Source organism: Haliotis cracherodii, unplaced genomic scaffold (assembly GCF_022045235.1).
Source record: "Haliotis cracherodii isolate W230 unplaced genomic scaffold, xgHalCrac1.p SCAF_4, whole genome shotgun sequence".
Taxonomy (NCBI): domain Eukaryota; kingdom Metazoa; phylum Mollusca; class Gastropoda; order Lepetellida; family Haliotidae; genus Haliotis; species Haliotis cracherodii.
In genome coordinates this window covers 17,792,350-17,810,004 of record NW_027266297.1, presented here as the reverse complement: position 1 = coordinate 17,810,004, position 17,655 = coordinate 17,792,350, and the positions used below count along the sequence as shown (strand labels likewise).

The 17,655-nt window shown below is 39.6% G+C and overlaps 1 protein-coding gene across 4 annotated transcripts in view; it reads left to right on the top strand.

Annotated features, from left to right (window-relative positions):
- The window catches only part of LOC139479774 (orexin receptor type 2-like), an 86,697-nt gene that overhangs the window by 12,453 nt on the left and 56,589 nt on the right, over positions 1–17,655 (top strand). The window contains exon 1 of one of the 4 annotated variants that reach the window (XM_071262645.1): positions 7,715–7,751. The exons of 2 other annotated variants lie outside the window; for them this stretch is intronic. The gene's annotated coding sequence lies outside the window, so the exon portion shown is untranslated. Of the gene's footprint in view, positions 1–7,714; positions 7,752–16,871; positions 17,048–17,655 lie in introns of those variants that run through there. One more of the 4 variants, XM_071262643.1, reaches the window with a different exon arrangement.

Below are 17,655 nucleotides of genomic sequence, written 5' to 3'. Positions count from 1 at the left end.
TGATTATGGAATGTTTTGAAGTTTGTATTTCAATTATAACTTTTGATTGCATATTTTATAAGGTTTATCGTACAAGGAGTACGCACTTTCCCAATGTAAGGGAGCAACATATGCTTAATAGCTAAAATATAGCATGTCAACACCTGGTAGACCTAACCTCATCGGTTGTATAATGTTATGATGAGATGTGAAGATAAGCCAACGTGTCCGACGCAACACTCGGCCAGGTGACAATATTGGTCCCCACAGGGTCTTCACAATCAAATGAAGAAATTGAACAGATGAAGTGCAGTGATATGCTCTATTCATTATTTATGTATAAATAAGAGTCTATGTATGACATGTGTTAATTTCCCAGCTGACAACGTTAACGCGGAGAAAAATCTTTGTGAACCAGAGAATTGGACCTAGGGTTCGACTATTTTATTACCCACGTGGTGAAGATACAGGTGGTAAGATGCTAAATCCGTACGTCACACGTGTGTCGTACAAGGTTGACCTTGTTTTATTCGGTTTGATTGGATAACCGTGACCTCTGTCACACCGGGACTACTTTTTTCATTCAGAAAAAATCGCGAGACGTCATTCATTTTGCGATTACAAGGCAGAACTGAAGAAATTCATGAGAACGAGAGATATTTACAAACACTTTATAAACCAAACAAGATAGTCACACGCATCAAATTCGGTTTGCATTCTATATAAGTTATGCATAGAGCTCCTACAGACATATAATCGAGCTAGATCTATAAATCGATTTACAATGTACGACTGCCGATCGAGCGCGTCCCTTGAGCGTGACGCACCCGACCATTTTCGCAACTTTCAATTTGATTTAACGTAAAAGGATAAGCGTGGTGAAATGAAGTCTGTTTAAACTATCTGGACAGATATCTAGACTTACTTGGGATGATCCGGTTGTGCCATCGGTGTCCCCTTTGAAGCGTATTTTATGGCGCTGTTTCGGGAGGTGTTGTTCATGAATGAACGAACACGACAGCACGACCAGATCACTTACAGTTCACAGTTCCGATACAAATCACTGGAAAACTCCGTGGAAGTGTGCTTGACTTCAAATTTTGTGGCCCCAAACATCCCAAATGTGAACAGTAACATTCCCTATCTCTAGCGTAAAACGCTGTGAGTGGATCGCGGTTGTCTTTTCTTATTCCGCTGGCGACCTTGCCCTTCGATCGTTCGAAGCTGTCACTGACATGCAAGCAGATTTGAGTTTGTTGATTTTCACGTGTGGTACAGTTAACATGAATGTCTTTGGCGAACAGTCTGATTTCCCTCTTCCAAAATGGTACGGACATGATATAAATTCAGCTGATAGATCAAGGAAACCGAACCATTTTGAATGCACAGACGGGACCCCGGCAGTGTGATGCGTGTGACTGTTGATCCGATATTCAAAGCGCGGCGCTAATGTTACATTTCAAATTTTCTTTTCGGTGTCCTGCGTTCTAACAACATGGCGCTTGAATTACCATAAGTTGAAGACTTTCTTCCAAAGGATCTTGAGCGTCGATGCTGGTTTGTTTGCAAACAGAACAGCAGGCGCATGTTGTTAATGCGTATGCATAAACATGTCAACAATGCCCATATTTGGTCATATATCAATATTCATGCGCAACCAGATTTTGCAACCGGTTTCAGTTTGGTCTGTCAATGAACGAAAGTTGTTATGTATTTACACTTAAATATATATTTAACGTGGGTAATAAATAAAATACCACACTCATTCTCGTTAGATACCATTTTTACGAAACTCGTGAACTTTCTATGGTATCTGACCTCGCTTTCGCTCGGTCAGATACCATAGAAAGTCCACTCGTTTCGTAAAAATGGTATCTAACGAGAATGAGTGTAGTATTCTCTATATATATTCGTTGAAGGAAATGGGGGTACAAGTGAGTGACTGGATTTTAACGCCTCTTTAAACCAATTTATATCACTTTATTTGACGCAAAGAAAAGACTTCACACTTTTGTCCATGCTGGATATCAAACCCAACCGTGATCAGTAAATTGACACACATGGTGACGTGTAGATAATATCATGATTGCTCTATGATTTCGATAATAAATGATAAATCGTTGTGAATAAATGAGACGGACTTTTAAGGCGCTTTGAAGAATATTTCAGTTATTTCAGAGAGTGTCATCTCGATGAGAGAGGAAAACCCGAAGTGATGCAGTTTTTAAACACATACCACTCTGGTGAAATCCACGAGCACGGGTATGGTGATAACCTAGAAACAGCATCAGGGTGCATCGGGATTCGAACCCTAGATCATAGATTTCTGGCACATCGAAGGCACATTGCAGCACCTTGGGCGCCTGGACGAACCGTATCCCTTTGAGGGAGGACCAAGGGATGGGATAATATGTTTTTTGGTTTTATAAAAAGGGACATTGTTTGCTCAGCATGCAGGATTTGAAAATAACGTTTTGTGAGTAAATATAATCGTTGGCTCTTCCCTTCAGGGACAAACTGCCCTCCATTCTCCGACCCACTCCCACCTCACTCCACTCCCTGAATATCAAATGGTCAGTGCCTTATGATCACCTCGGGACTTATTCACATATACACAACAATGGGAACACAACAAATGAACTGCTATCTATACCACTGACACGTCCCATGATGAAAGACGCGCCACTTACTTTTTGACGGACACTGCACATACGGGTTTGGTTGCTCTGTTTTGGTGTCACATGTACAATGATTGTTGCACTGGTCACCTGCAATGAAGCCTACTCCAAGGTATAGGGTATCGCTGTAACAAATCGCTGCCTCTGACGTAATGAATAACTACTTGTATCCTGTCAGCGGTTCGATTGGTGAACTGTCAATGGGTATATTATTCTTCATTTGTCATCATGGGTATCAGTTTATAATAGCCATGCTACTCATGGTTTACAACGTTTGGATATTATGTCAGTCCTGCAAAACGTGGAGTAAACGCTAATATACTCATAACGTACATGTATAGCCGATTTCCGTTTGTATCAGTGCGTGGTTTAAAATAGTGTCTCTTTCAGGAACAAGATACATAACCAATTACCCCAACAACCCGCTCCTATCCCTTCTTAAATCCAACAACCCGCTCCTATCCTCTTCTCATCCCCAACAACCAACCGTCATCCCCTTTTTAGCTCTTAGCATTTCGTGACTTGAGAGATTGACAGATTTATGTTTATACAACCTCTACATTATTTCATTTCAAGGAGTGTAAGTTAGTCAAGTTATAAAGCAGTCCATAATTTGCGAATAGGGTGCGGTAAGACTTATTTCTTTCTCAAGCAATAAGTGAGTGGTGAAGTAATGTCTACTTTGCCTCTCTCGGTAACCTATGCGCCTTACCATTTAACCATTATTCTGTTACCCATATGTTCCTGTGTTGAAGTGTATTTGTTCTTCTAAATCCAACAGGTGTCAAAAACAGTTACAGTAACGTTGCCTGAATAGTCAGGAATTGGAATCGAATCGTAGAGAATGGACAATATGTGTCCGAATACTGCTTTGAAGAAAATAAGTATTAGTTGCAAAATTGAGTGAGTAAGTTTGGTTTTACGCCTTATTCCAGTTATGTCATGGCGCTTCGGCTTAATATAGGAAGAACACTCGAAGTAATGCAGGTCTCAGACATGTACCACATTTGTGAAACCACGAACACGGCTTTGGTGCTGACAAACCTAGAAACGGGTCGGACCGAACAGTGAGTGAGTGAGTATGGTTTACGCCGCTTTCAGCAATATTCCAGCAATATCACGGCGGGGGACACCAGAAATGGGCTTCACAAATTGTACCCATGTCGGGAATCGAACCCGGGTCTTCGGCGTGACGAGCGAACGCTTTAACCACTAGGCTACCCGACCGCCCCTGGACCGAACAGGGGAACCCAAAATCATATATTTCCGGTATGCCCAGGGGACGCAAATCTGCACAGCGAATTATGGTGCCTTAGGCGACTGGGCAACCCATGCCCTCGTGAAAGTATCGATACATATCTCCAGGGATACAATGGCATATTATTACAGCCAGGTCAGATCTGCGACTTTGGATTCGATTAGTCAAATATCAATGTAAAACACGTACCATTAGTTTCAGTCTGTTTGCTTACAAATCCCCAGTTGTCGATTTCAGCATCAGGGGAAACTTTAATAACCGCACACCGTTCCCCATAGCGTTAAGCCTATCGACATCCAAATACTTTACCATACAAGAAACTTGCATGAGAAGGTGTGATAAAAATCATAATTATGGAAGAGTGAAAAATAGAACAATCTGTCTCTTGTTATACGAAATATGTATATAGTTTCAATATTCCCTTGTTAGTCATGGCCATGACCCGCATTCTTTGCAAACAACAGGCTTTTTAATTGGCACATACTGTTTGTGAAGGTGTTTTGTGTCGAACGAATGTCAGATGTGTTACAGTTAATAGACAGAGGCTGTCCGGTATTGAGTTGGTACATGTTTCATATTTCACTTATTCCGTCAATTATGATAGTTATCAAAGCTTTGTGGTATATAATGAGTGTATAACTGGCCCTTCCCGTGGGGCTTAACCTAGGGTACATTCACCAAAAAAGCATACTGTATGTATATGTATAAACCTTCTGAAAATGATCAAAACCCGAAACTAAATGCCACAGTCTCACACTGCATAGCACATTAGTCGTGTCTGTTGCACATGACAGATGGCACATTGTAGATGGATGTTGGTAGTGTAGGAGTAATTCTATTTGGGGGTTCAAGTCGTCAGGCTCAGCTCTGCATCTTTGTGGGAAGGACACAGAGATCAATGATTCCTTGGTTAACATCGTCGCTGTTGAATGAGAATGTGCTTTAATCAGTCCCTATCTCTGTTGGTGTAAGGTTTCATTCCAGACCTTACAACTGGGATGTTTTCTTAGGAGTCAAGTATATTTTGCAAAGTGGCTTTCGTCTTTGCGGTGGTTGAGTGCTGTGTGAGGAGTTACGTTTCAGATACGCTGGTAATCTCACATTGGCGGAACGCATGAGGGACGGCATTGTCCTGACATAGCATGTGTCAGCATCACGGCTGATCGGATTCGATCCCACAACCATTCCTAAGCTTGCATATAAATGGGACTTGTTATTAAAGGCGTCGATAGTACATGTTTTAGATGCAGACATGTGTCATGACCTACTATGAATAAAAGCATGGCAAAATGAATCTGAGTTACACATTTTTTGTTCTGTAAAGGAGGTAAGTATAAGTATGTATTTCCTGCATTAATGGCTACACACATAACGTATGTCAATTTTAACATCATCTGATACTGAAGTAACGACTTTAGGACGTAAATTATGATACTGAAGTAAAATACTTTCTTAGTTGTGGACACAGCTCGATAAACACACGAAGGACAGCTCAAAGAGATGAGTCTGCGGCGCTTACCACTTTGCTTAAACCCCTGGTCAGAGTTATGGTATGGACTGATTTGGGATCTCAGTTGGGCTGATAGTGGATTCGATATCAGGACTAATGGAGTTACGGTGCCTTAAATCACTTGGCCACTCGTGTTCCCTTCAACGAAATGATCTCAGGTGCAAAAGATTAAAACTCTTTGCGTTAGTGTTTTGCACATGGTGATTGTCAGGGATACACTTTGCGTTTGTGTATTGTACATGGAAATGTATACGGCATTGAAACTCATCTTACGCTTATACAAAAGGGAGAATGTATTTTAGAAGCTATTACCTGTACCTTCAGAACTATGCGTGTATGGTATCCATCGACTAACGCTACACATGGCAAACGTATTCCTGTATATATAACGTGTTGGTACACTTCCAAATCTAACATGGGTACTATATACACAAGAAACACGATGCAGCTTGGCCACGTCGCACACAGAAAGAATTTGAGACATGCTGTTAAAGATGTATGTACGGGTTTGCCCCTCCCTAATGAATGGCTTTTTCGAACGTTCTATCAGTTTTCTTATCGCCGATATTTTTGTTATCTACTCTTGTCAAAGCCCATGTGACACGTTCTGTTGAAGCTTTCATTTTTGAAAAAATGTTTCGACGAAGATCCTATCAAACTCATGACGTGGCCTGTTTGGCCCACGTCCAAAGTCGTTGTTTTGAAACACCCCTTATGAAACTACTGTCCTGATTAAACTAATTGGACGTTTTCATGCATGCTCCCTACCACCGAAGTTTGTTTAAATAGTTTCTATTCAATTAATATTATATCTTACATCTAAAATGATAACACTTAATTAATATTCTCTTTATTACACCGTCTTCTGCTTAAAGGTTATAAAGACGAATTATTATACAAACATCAATAATAAATCAAAATAAATAGTTTCAAATGTGTGTGTCGTGGCATTCCCATCGTACATACATATATCATCGTGGTTACTTATTCACGAAAAGCAGTGGGGATCCGGGTAAGGGAAAGGCTCAGTCAAGCCATAAATATTAATAATATTCTATGGCGTACAACATGGACTCAGTCAAGCTCAAATGTCCTTGTAATTATAGTTAGAGCTTATACAAGTAAAGTGCGTTCCACCCATTCATAGTTAAGTACTTATGTTAAGTATTTACTGTGAATCGAGTCATCGTTCATTCCTATATCATCATGATGTTAACGGCGGGAAGGGTGGCCCAGTCATCTAAGGCGCCGCCATTCGCTGTGCAGAGTTGCGTCCCCTGGGCCATGTTTGTGAGTTCGAATCCCGTCTCGCCCAAATTATGTTTCAAGGTTTGTCAGCACCATACCCGTGCTCCTGGGTTTCACCGAAGTGGTAAACGTCTGAGACCTGCATCACTTTGGGCTTTCCTCCCACATTAGGCTGACACGGCGTTAAACCCAACTCACTCACTCATGAGGTTAACCTGAAAGTAGCCTCAAATTCAGTGGTAGTTGGAACCACACATTGGCACCTGTTCTTGATATAGGCTCATCCGCCTCGTTCCAAAGAAAAATCTGTTCATCGCTATTACCAAAATAGCATAATTGCTAATTATGAGTAACAATTGCATTATTTCCGTTCTTAAGTGTACTCTATGAGCGTATACTACCTAAACTACCTTTTTCCATTTTTTTTAATTTCGTAGTTGTGACACAGACACAGTCACGCCTTTGAACGGGTTATAAAAATATGAGATAAACTAACTGTTTTAGTTCTTTATTAAATATATTCTAGCGCTGCCAAATCTGAAAGTGGCATTTCTCTAAATCTAAAACAAAGTAGATTTTTGGATTAAACTTTCATAGTAACGAACGATTTCAAGAGTCCCATCCGGGATTCGAACCCACACTCTCAGAGTAACGCACCTAATCACCAGCACACACTCGCCTTCACTTAGAAAGTGTAATCACAAATATAACATTTGTTACTTTTGACCATTTTCTAAAAGACATTTTATATTGAATTAAAATCTGTCTGTCTGTCTGTCTGTCTGTCTGTCTGTCTGTCTGTCTGTCTGTCCGTCCGTCCGTCCGTCCGTCCGTCCGTTCGTTCGTTCGTTCGTTCGTTCGATCGATCGGTCTGTCTGTCTGTCTGTCTGTCTGTCTGTCTGTCTGTCTGTCTGAGTGATGTAAACCATCTTGTTGGGAAATCAGAGCCAGGCCAAGTCGTTTTATGTTGAATCCATCCCAACATTTCTTCAATAATGCACCAGTGAGTGAGATGTTCTCTCTCTTTCCATAATGAGAGGAGTGTCTGGCGTTTCCACCCACTGAAACTGGAACAAAGGTATGGCATTATATATTGATACGACTTGCTTAGAACATAGTTGCGGGGTAGGACGATATGTCTTAATGATGCAATTAACTTCTTCCTGGGAGATGAGACATAGATTCAGGTTGCAACAGTAGTGTTATAATGAACGTGAGAACAATCATGGAACATAGCGAGGATCGCGTAGGTAGGTTGAACAGTGATAGCTAGATGGACGGGTGAATAGATGGTTCACGGATAGGAAGATTGTAAGTAGGCAAGTGGTTGTGTAGTCACACACCTTAGACAAACAATAATCCCAAAAATAATTATTCAAAAATGTATAACAACAATTGATAAAATCAAATCTAAATGAAGTACAGAACAATGATTGATGTTAATTATTGCATAGAAGGATAGAGGGGATTGGCGGACTGTTATTTTTGGTGGGAAAATGTATCAGGCAGATAGCCAATAAGCAGATCACGATCAGTTAGGCAGAAGGAGAGAAAGACGGACAGATGACAGATGAGCGAAAAGAGTGACAAAATGATGGATTGTGATACGGACAGACGGACGAAGAGTTAGATAGAAACAAAGAATTTCAGACAGATAAATGAATGAATACAACGTCAGTTTGTTGCATATTAACATAAAAGGTCGGAGGATTGATTTGTTAAATGGAGACAGTGGTAGTCATATATGAATATATGGATAGCAGGGCAGGGTGTCATGACGAATAACGAGAAAGTTGATGGGTGGATGTAGCGACAGTGTGTGACAGAATATATCGGGATATTCGGTGTACAGATGGCAGGGGTTTATACAACAGAGACAAATGTATAGTGGCATAGAGGAGTAGCAATCAGGAATAGAGAGATCAGTTCGTTGAGAGATAGAGTGTCTTGCTGGATTTATGGATGCGGGATGCAATGCGTGGTGGATGCATACATGTAAGGTACGGGAACAGGAGGGGAGTTGTGGATTGGTCCACAGAGGATAAGATGCGACTTCATCAGTTATGAGATAAAATTTATTTCTATATTTAACTGATCAACGTTGTTAAACTGCATGGTTGAAAAAGTTTCTCTGATTCTTCGAAAGTCTTGGCATGGCGTTAGTATCAATACAAGAATGTTGAATCCAAGTATTGGGGTGCCGTTTATCAGGAAAGGAACACGGAAACGCAAAAGCAATTTTATTTTCATGGAAAGCAATTAGGTCGTTTGTTTCGCTGCGTTGTGTCACTCTTTAGCCGTTAATATTAAATGTGCATACAGACTGATGTAAAAAAACGGGATGCCTAAAAAAAAGGCATTAATATGTCAACGGGAAACTTTTATGAATTAAATTCATGAAGTGAAGTTTCTTTTACGGTTCAGTATATTATTACATTAACAAGCAGTTGCAAACAAAAACCTATTATTCCACATAATCTTCACAAAAAAATGAAAAAAATGAAAAGACATATAAACATTGAAAGCGTTGCAATGCAGCGTTGCCATGTTAGCCTCTTACCTTGACTGAAAAGACATAATTCATAATTTATGGCACCAAACACACTCATCTACTTGATGAAAACTCATTGAGCTTACCTCAAGCATGATGTTTGCAAATAGGCTAGAGAGGGAAGATCATACAGATGCCAGTGCTAATTACAAGGCTGCGTATTTCCGGCTGTAACTTACGTTGTAAAGAAGTTGCAGCGTTTGGTGGCGCCATCTTCTGACATACAGCCCGAAGCAGATCCACGTGTAAACGTCACTGCTTAACGTAGTGATCATAGTCGTTGAAGTGTACCCCCAGGATATATGTCACGCTGTCTGTAGTACGATAATTAAAATTGGTATAAGTGGTCACACTGTCTACGTATTTAAATAATACATGTACTTCGATTGGTGAATAACATATACGACCAAATTTCAGTTGTGTGGGTGTCATCAAACTCTGATGTAACAGGTTGGTGTTCACGCTGTCGATTACGTATGTGTCTAGTTCTTCCTTCACAGTTGCACGAAGCTTTAACATATTGCTTAGCAATACAATGTTCATGGTCCTTATCACAGTATATAACTTTACGGTAACCATCCTTAGGTGTTGATGGGTGATTTTGGTAAGGCCTAGTGTTTCAGTATTTCAGTTATATCATGGTGTGTGAGATCAGTGTGGGAGGACAGCCCGAGGTTAATCAGGTCGTGGACGTTTACCACTAAAGTGAAACTTGTGATCGTGAGCAAGCACACCAAGGATCATTGTCAGTGGATAGCCCCACATCGAAGGCAAAGAGATTTGAATAGAAATTGTCAATGCAAGAGAATAACTTGCCCAAATTATCCGCCGAAACAGATTAAATTTGGCGTGAAGGACAAAATAGCTGGGAAAATTATATGAATGGACCACTGAAAAACAGTGATGACACCAGGTGTTCGCGAAAAAGATAAAGGTAAACACTGGCTGGATCGTGGCCCTTTGACTTGCAATGATTCAATTATAAAACGCCAGAGAATATTCAGTCTTAATTATCTGTCGACACAGATTCGATTGGGCGTAAAATGCAAAAGAGTGGTAAAATGTGTACTTAAAATAAAAATCACTGAAATTCAGTAAAGACACCAGCTGTTCGTGAGAAGGGTAAGCATGTCCAGCTCTATCGGCAGCATCCGCCTCTCACACAATTTTCGTTGCATTGGCATGGCCAATAACAAAATCTGCAACATGTCAAATTTCAATTAAACACTTAAAATCACGGATCAATTATGAAAGTGTAGCAGATAATCTTTTCAACGAGTGATTTTGTACGTCAATATCCAGTCAATATGTTTTCAGTTATAATCAGCGGTAAGGTAATAATCAAATTTATATAAAAGAAGCTAAGGACAACACGACTCATATTATTATTAGTTAATCATGACAGAGGGTCATTATCCTCTTTTGGGTAGAATATACTTCAATATGACTTAGTATGTGTTTAAATTGTCTTGTATCTCCAGATATGTACGTATTTTGTAATAAAATGAAATTATTGATGCTAGTGTGATCTACAAATGAACATAACTTCACGTAAAAACGGGGCCTGGACAGCCTAGTTGTCTGAGGCGCCGGAATTCGCTGTGCAGAATTGAACCCTAGGTTGACCCTGACCATGTTTCTTGTCAGCATCATTCTCGTGGTCGTGGGTTTTACGTGGTAAACGTCAAAGATCTGCATAACTTCCATCAGGCTGAAAAGCCGTTATTAAACTTATAAACACTGTTGGTCGGCGCTAAACTAACCTACTCACTTACCAAAACGACAAACCGACTGAAATAAATATCGGTGGCACATTTTCTGATGATCCAATGATTTTGATACAAATTCGATCAGTTACAGATTCCTTAAAGGAATATATCTTTTCCTGCACAACGTGTCTGGATAATAATATGTCGACGCTCCATCAATAATCATATCGAGCTAAAGGCAATCATAAAGAATGTAAAAATAGAGTGATGACGACTGCAGGTTCCTCGTTTATCCGCGATTCCTCGTTCTTAACGTGATCAAAAGATGGACACACACGGGTCAATAAGCCCCTTATCTTTCAATATATATCAAGCACAATCATTAACCAATCAAGTGTCTGAGTAGAAAACGGATGGGTGGCATTCTTACTAATGAAGCAGAACTTGAAGCGTAAGTCCTCTGCAAGGTATAATATTTACGTAATCCTCCCCATCCATCAAGCCAAATGCTGGAAAGTGATGACGCTTAGTGGAGGCCAATTCTTTACGCCTTTCCAAATCCTATTAATACCTATAATACGGACGCTCTACCACAATATAGTACTCTATCATGCCGGTTAAACCTTAATACATTCTTAATATAAAAGAACAGGAAAATGAGTTGAAAACGTATTTAGCGGCAGTCAATTAGGTACGTGGTGTTTATAGTTTGATAGATTTATTGCAATAATTTCTTGTTCGACGTCGATGGCTTGGACGAAGGTCGAAGAATTCGTGAGAGAATCGGTCTAACCATTATTGGAAGGGAAGAATTTTCTGCGATCGAGGCATTACATGTTTTTTCAAAGACTCTGCGTTGCTTTGATATTAAAAGGAAAATTTCACGGTGTCTTGTTCCGTAATACCCAGGACATATTGCACGAAGACCAATAACACTGACGGCATATATCAGCAATATTGAAAAGAACGTACAGCGGAATGATATTTTTTTAATTATTTTGATGCATGGACGCGTAAATCCCATGTAAAGATAACCATAGCGGCTTAGGTAAAAACACACACCTGTTCAGTTATTACTGAAGGGGTGTACCATAACATTCTCTGCAATTACACGCAAAGTATTCGTTGAGCTCAGTCGTGTAAATACGTAAGATAGTATACTGTGCGTCCTCAAATTCAAATATAAATTCAAAGTTAATTAACTACGTACGCTTGGTATCATAACCAACGTGTTAATACTTCAAGGTTAAAGGTTCAATATGAAAAAAACCCGGATAAGTTTACATTATCATTCTAGACACATAAGAACTAATTGAATTGGGGTATACATGTAAGAATGTTTCGGATTCACGTGAAATGAAATTTTATGTATATGTACATGTACTTATATCTTTGTATGTTTAACTGTTGCTCATCAAAGTAATAGAATATCTACATTTCGGCGCTTTGTAAGCAATCGAGTCTGAATCAAGTAACCAGTGATTGATAGCATCAGCAACACTTTACGCCGTCTCAGTACGAGGATGCAAAATCAGCCATATCACATATCGTAAAAATTCGAACGCCGATTCCTATTGCAAGCCTGGAGTACTTGGTTCTATTCTGACCCAGACATGCTGGCATATGATGATAGATTCTCAGAAAACTGTTGTGCCATTAATGCCTTCGTATCAACGGATTTCTAGTGATCTAATTCAGCCCGTCTGCAGTACTCCGATGTTACAAGATCCGAATTAACAACGGGATGATATGCACAATAGAATTATATAGGTTACAGAGATGTGCAGACAAAACAGAATAGTATTACAATAGTATGCCATTTATATACATACACATATATTTATTTTCATGATTCAATATTTCAAACATGCTTTCTAATTTGCATGTGAAAAGAAAATGCCTCAATTGTCAGAGTATTAGTTGACGAAACGATACCACTATACCGAAGGACGTTGTACGACGTAGTTTTATACGATGCGCATTCTAACATATGCTCACATTTTACGTAGATAGATGGCATATTTTCCTTACCCTTTTACCCAGCTGATACAGGCAATAGCTTAAGGATACTACGTTTATGTAGATATATGCACACACCTTCTCCCACTTGACGTGCCCATGCACCCAGATGCAGGAAACATGCAATGGAAACAACTGTAACCGACAGTAAATTTACCAAGAATGTATTTCTACTTACATGCTCATTTCGTGCACAGTGGTAAATCTATTACCAGAGTATTACATGTATGTTTAAATTATACCCCGTTGAAAAGACATGTGGAAAATGCTTATTTTTATGCAGGCAATTGCCATGAAATTTACTGTTGATGAGTGTGAGAGGCAGCTTTCACAGAAACCCATAAACATAATGAAGAAAGATTGGATCGCGTTAACACGCAACAGAGCTACTCAATACACATAGGCATAATGAGTCCTTTCTTTCACCGCTTCATCCCCAAATCTTGTGTACTGACTGATGCGCCATAGGTTTCTCGGCATGTTTTGCTTGCAGTGGTAACAGCTGAATTTTCTACTTTCTAGCGCCCCTATATCAACTTACACACAAAGGCTACCCTGGGGTTATAATTGTCTTACAGAACTGTCAAAAACTCTTGCACAGAAGCCGAAAGAGTCAAACGCCTTGCTCTTGCACAAATACACAAGTGAACAAGAACAGTCATTGGTAACTTGAACAGTGGCATCTGGCTAACATACGGGAGATGTGTCTCATTTGTCATTTGGTGACAGTTTGGTATTATTATGTCCCCATTAGGGCGTGCAGCTGTCATTGTACCTATGTATTGCTTAGTTACTGTGCATTACATAAGCAACACGTTCTGACCCGGATATCAAATGTATCAACACGACTCGATACATTTGATGTCATAAACACGGAGGTGGGATCTGTGCATCATCCAAAATCATTCTGTCGAATTTACGCATTGTAAACGTTACATAACAACCAGTGTCTTGAGTGTAAAAACGACAGATTATCAGCGTCAGTGGCAGAAATTTGCGATGTCAATTTATTGTGACAGCATGATTACTGATAACGTGACAATGGTCTGCAAAACATTGTGATGCAATTTCATCTCCTGTTCAACCGTATATTGGGTGATAAATATTATTCATACCTAGTATCATATACATACAAGATGAAATATGAAACTGAAACAACTGGGTACCCGAGATACATTCATGATTGGGAACTGTCTTGAAATACTAGTATGTCCTGGTGTCATCATAGATACATGTATTTTATCCTGAAGTAAGTATCGTGCTACTTAATTATGCAATGACAAAGTAAACATTGTAATGGATAATTATGGTATCGTAAGGTGAGTATCATCAGCCACATCGTATCTCCAGAGAAGTATCGTCAAACAGATCATATTACGAACCAAGAGTATCAAGCCAACTCTGCTAAGAATTCCACATAATATGGATGCATAAATATATTCGTTTGAACATTTGTCATGACTGTATGCTGTCTAGCTTGTGTATGTATGTCCAACGTGCTTTTGTGTGCATTTCCCGAGGCCCATTCAACACATGACTCGCACCCAGACGTGTTATCTAGCAAAACCACATCAAGGATATAAATTTGAAAGCAGGCCCCGACTTCATTATTTCTCATAATCAGTGACGCAGATATAATACAGGTCAGGTGCGAGTTACGATAATACGACCATTGCAGTGTACGTATCCACAACTAGAAGTCTTCTCCAAACTACGCCTGAGAGATGGCTTCCGCGCACGCCTCTCTAGCTGGTGGTGGCGAGGCATGTGAGACTCTCACACTCTGCCGGAGGACATGACTGCGTGCTTGTCAGTCAACAATTGGCATTACTGCTGCAATCGATTCTTCAACCTGTTTTCTGGTGTGTGTCCTATACATAGTCGTACTTGGTTTAGAACTTATCAGTTGAAGCAGGTTTAAACTTATTCGTGCATGCTGTGGTTATCAGTAATATCACGTTTACTGTCTATGACTGTATCTGACAATGAACTGAACCAGATGGCAAGGATATCCCTAAACGCAAATAAACTTTGGTTCTTGAGACTTGCACACGATGTCAGTACTCCTTCCTATGTAGCTCGTGTTTCAAAACTGATCGTATCATACCGAAGAGTTACGTTATGTGCAGATAACAAAAATGATATTACCGCTTTTATCAGCTTTATCGTTGTGTTTTACCTTGAATATTTTACGTTAAGTTGCCATGTTGGTGTTTCTTTTGTCTTGATGATGACGTTATGAAAAACACACATAATTTTTTAAATAACTTATTCAAGAGAAGTTTCCTTTTCAGTGAAGTCTTAAATCTCAAGTGTTTTCAGTCGTAACGATATGTACATGTCTTCGGCAGGAAACAGTTCGAGGAAAACATGTCGAATTAAATGTACCCATTATAGAAATGACGTAATAAATTGAGAAAACATTTATGTCTAATTTTCGATGTATTTACTGTCTTTTCCTTTAAATATTACAATTATATTGAATTTCGATCACATTGCACACACGTGCTGCACAAGCTAGTTCGTGGCCGCGTGTATCGGTCCAACCTTGGCCCCACACATGGTCAACAAACCTCTTGTAGCAAGGCGAGGTAACCATTCTTCTTGCATGTGTGCTGAAGGAAATGGGAGATGTGTAGATTTTATGTCCCTTTAACCTATATTTTTTGAGTGGCCACACCTACTGTACGCTTGACTGAAAAATGCATGTTTGTCACCTTGTAATTCCGCTTAATAAGACGAATGTATTCACCTGTATATAGTATAATTATATTGAATTCCGAAGACATAGCACACGCATGCTGCACAAGCCAGTTCGTGGTCGTGTGTATCGGCCAACGTTGGTCTCCACAGATGGTCAACAAACCTCTTGTAGCAAGGCGAGTTAACCATTCTTCTTGCATATATACTGAAGGAAATGAAAGTATGGTGGAAGTTATGCCCCTTTAATTCATATTTTCTCAAGTGGCCATACCTTCTGTACGCTTGACTGAAAATGCATGTTTGTCACCTTGCATTTCTGCTTAAGAAGAAGAATAAACAATCATGTTGTCTGAAGCTTCCTCGAACATGAAACCGCCGTGGCTCTCTAAAGGCGCCATTATTCATTTCTTTACATTTCATTACTCTCTGTACATAACATTCTATCTGTGAGGTGCCTGCTTGACATAATGACATTTACAAATCTTACTTTTGTCGACCTGAGACTCTTTATCTAGCACAGCGTCAAATCGTCACGATTTATATCCATGAAGAACTAAAAAACGGTTTCATGTTCTCCACGGGATCCCGAGCCAGATAAGGTCGTTAGAGTTTATTATGTTGGCGATGAAATTACCTCCTCTGTCAAAGTTTCCTTCGTTCAGTTATCTGGATGGGATTGTCTATGTTTGGCTTATCATGGACATGGATCATTCGCACACATTATGTATCATTTGGCATGTTACAACAACACTTCACAACAAGCTAACTTTTCATAAGGGACGAATTTGGATCGTTGCCTTTGGGATTACATATGTAAATAATATGCGTGCATGTCTAATTGCAAAAGACCCAGTATTATTTAGTATTCAGATAGCATCTTCCCCATCATTATTTCAGTTTGAGTCGATGGAAGTCAAATTATACTATATACCACTTATAAACAGAACATACTTATATGCCGATCTTAGCACGTAATTAGCGGAACAATGTTGGATACATTTCAGGACTAATAAAATTAAATAGCTTTACCTCAAAAGTCATTAGCAAATGTCAAGGTAGATACAAGCGTGCAAGCTTACATTGACTAGTTCTGGGGCTGTTATTTTCATTGATGACAACGCGGTATGCATGCTGAGAACGTGCGTGTATGTTTTGTTTTCGTCCTAAATAGAACACATACATGTGCACACAATCTGTACAGAATCGCTGGCATGAAAGCAGCATCGACATTTACGTCCCTGCATCTTGAACTGTGGCAAATGCAACCAAGGTTTTCTCGCCTGGAGTCTAGGGTGCCCAATTGTTTTGGTGTTTATTGGAGAAATGTGTATTCACTAACTGGATTTTACGTGCAGTGATAATTGTTCTGGATCATATATTTGGTAAAAACTTGTAAGTATCTTGGTAGTGGATAGGCGTATATGACGAAACGTGTTTGCTGTACTATTAATTTACTCGATTGCAATGGCATAACGCCAATATCTAAACCAGTAAATCAGGGTGAATGTGTCCTGAATGCTAAACTTATAACTTGATTGTATTTGCATATATTTGATGAGTGCAGGAACTATTTCGTAAACCATTACAATCTTCATCAAGCGCAATAATTAGCTCCGCAGCTGGCCTGGTAGTCGCAACCAATAATTATATATTCCATGGCACATTAACATTCTGTAATTATATCTGTTAATTCATTCTATAAATTTGAATATATACCTACAATGTCATTACATCGTAGATAACCGGTGGAGATCCGGGTTAGAGTTGGTCTTCAGCAACCAATGCTTGTCGTAAGAGTGCTAACGGCATAGGGTGGGAATATGCAACCATCAACTCATGCTTGTCGTAAGAGGCGACTAACGGGATCGGGTGGTCAGGTTCGCTGACTTGGTTAATGCATTTCATCGATCCCAGTTGCGTAGATCGATGGTCATCATGTTAATCACTGGATTGTCTTGTCGACCTTCGATTATTAACAGACCGCTGTCATATAACTGTAA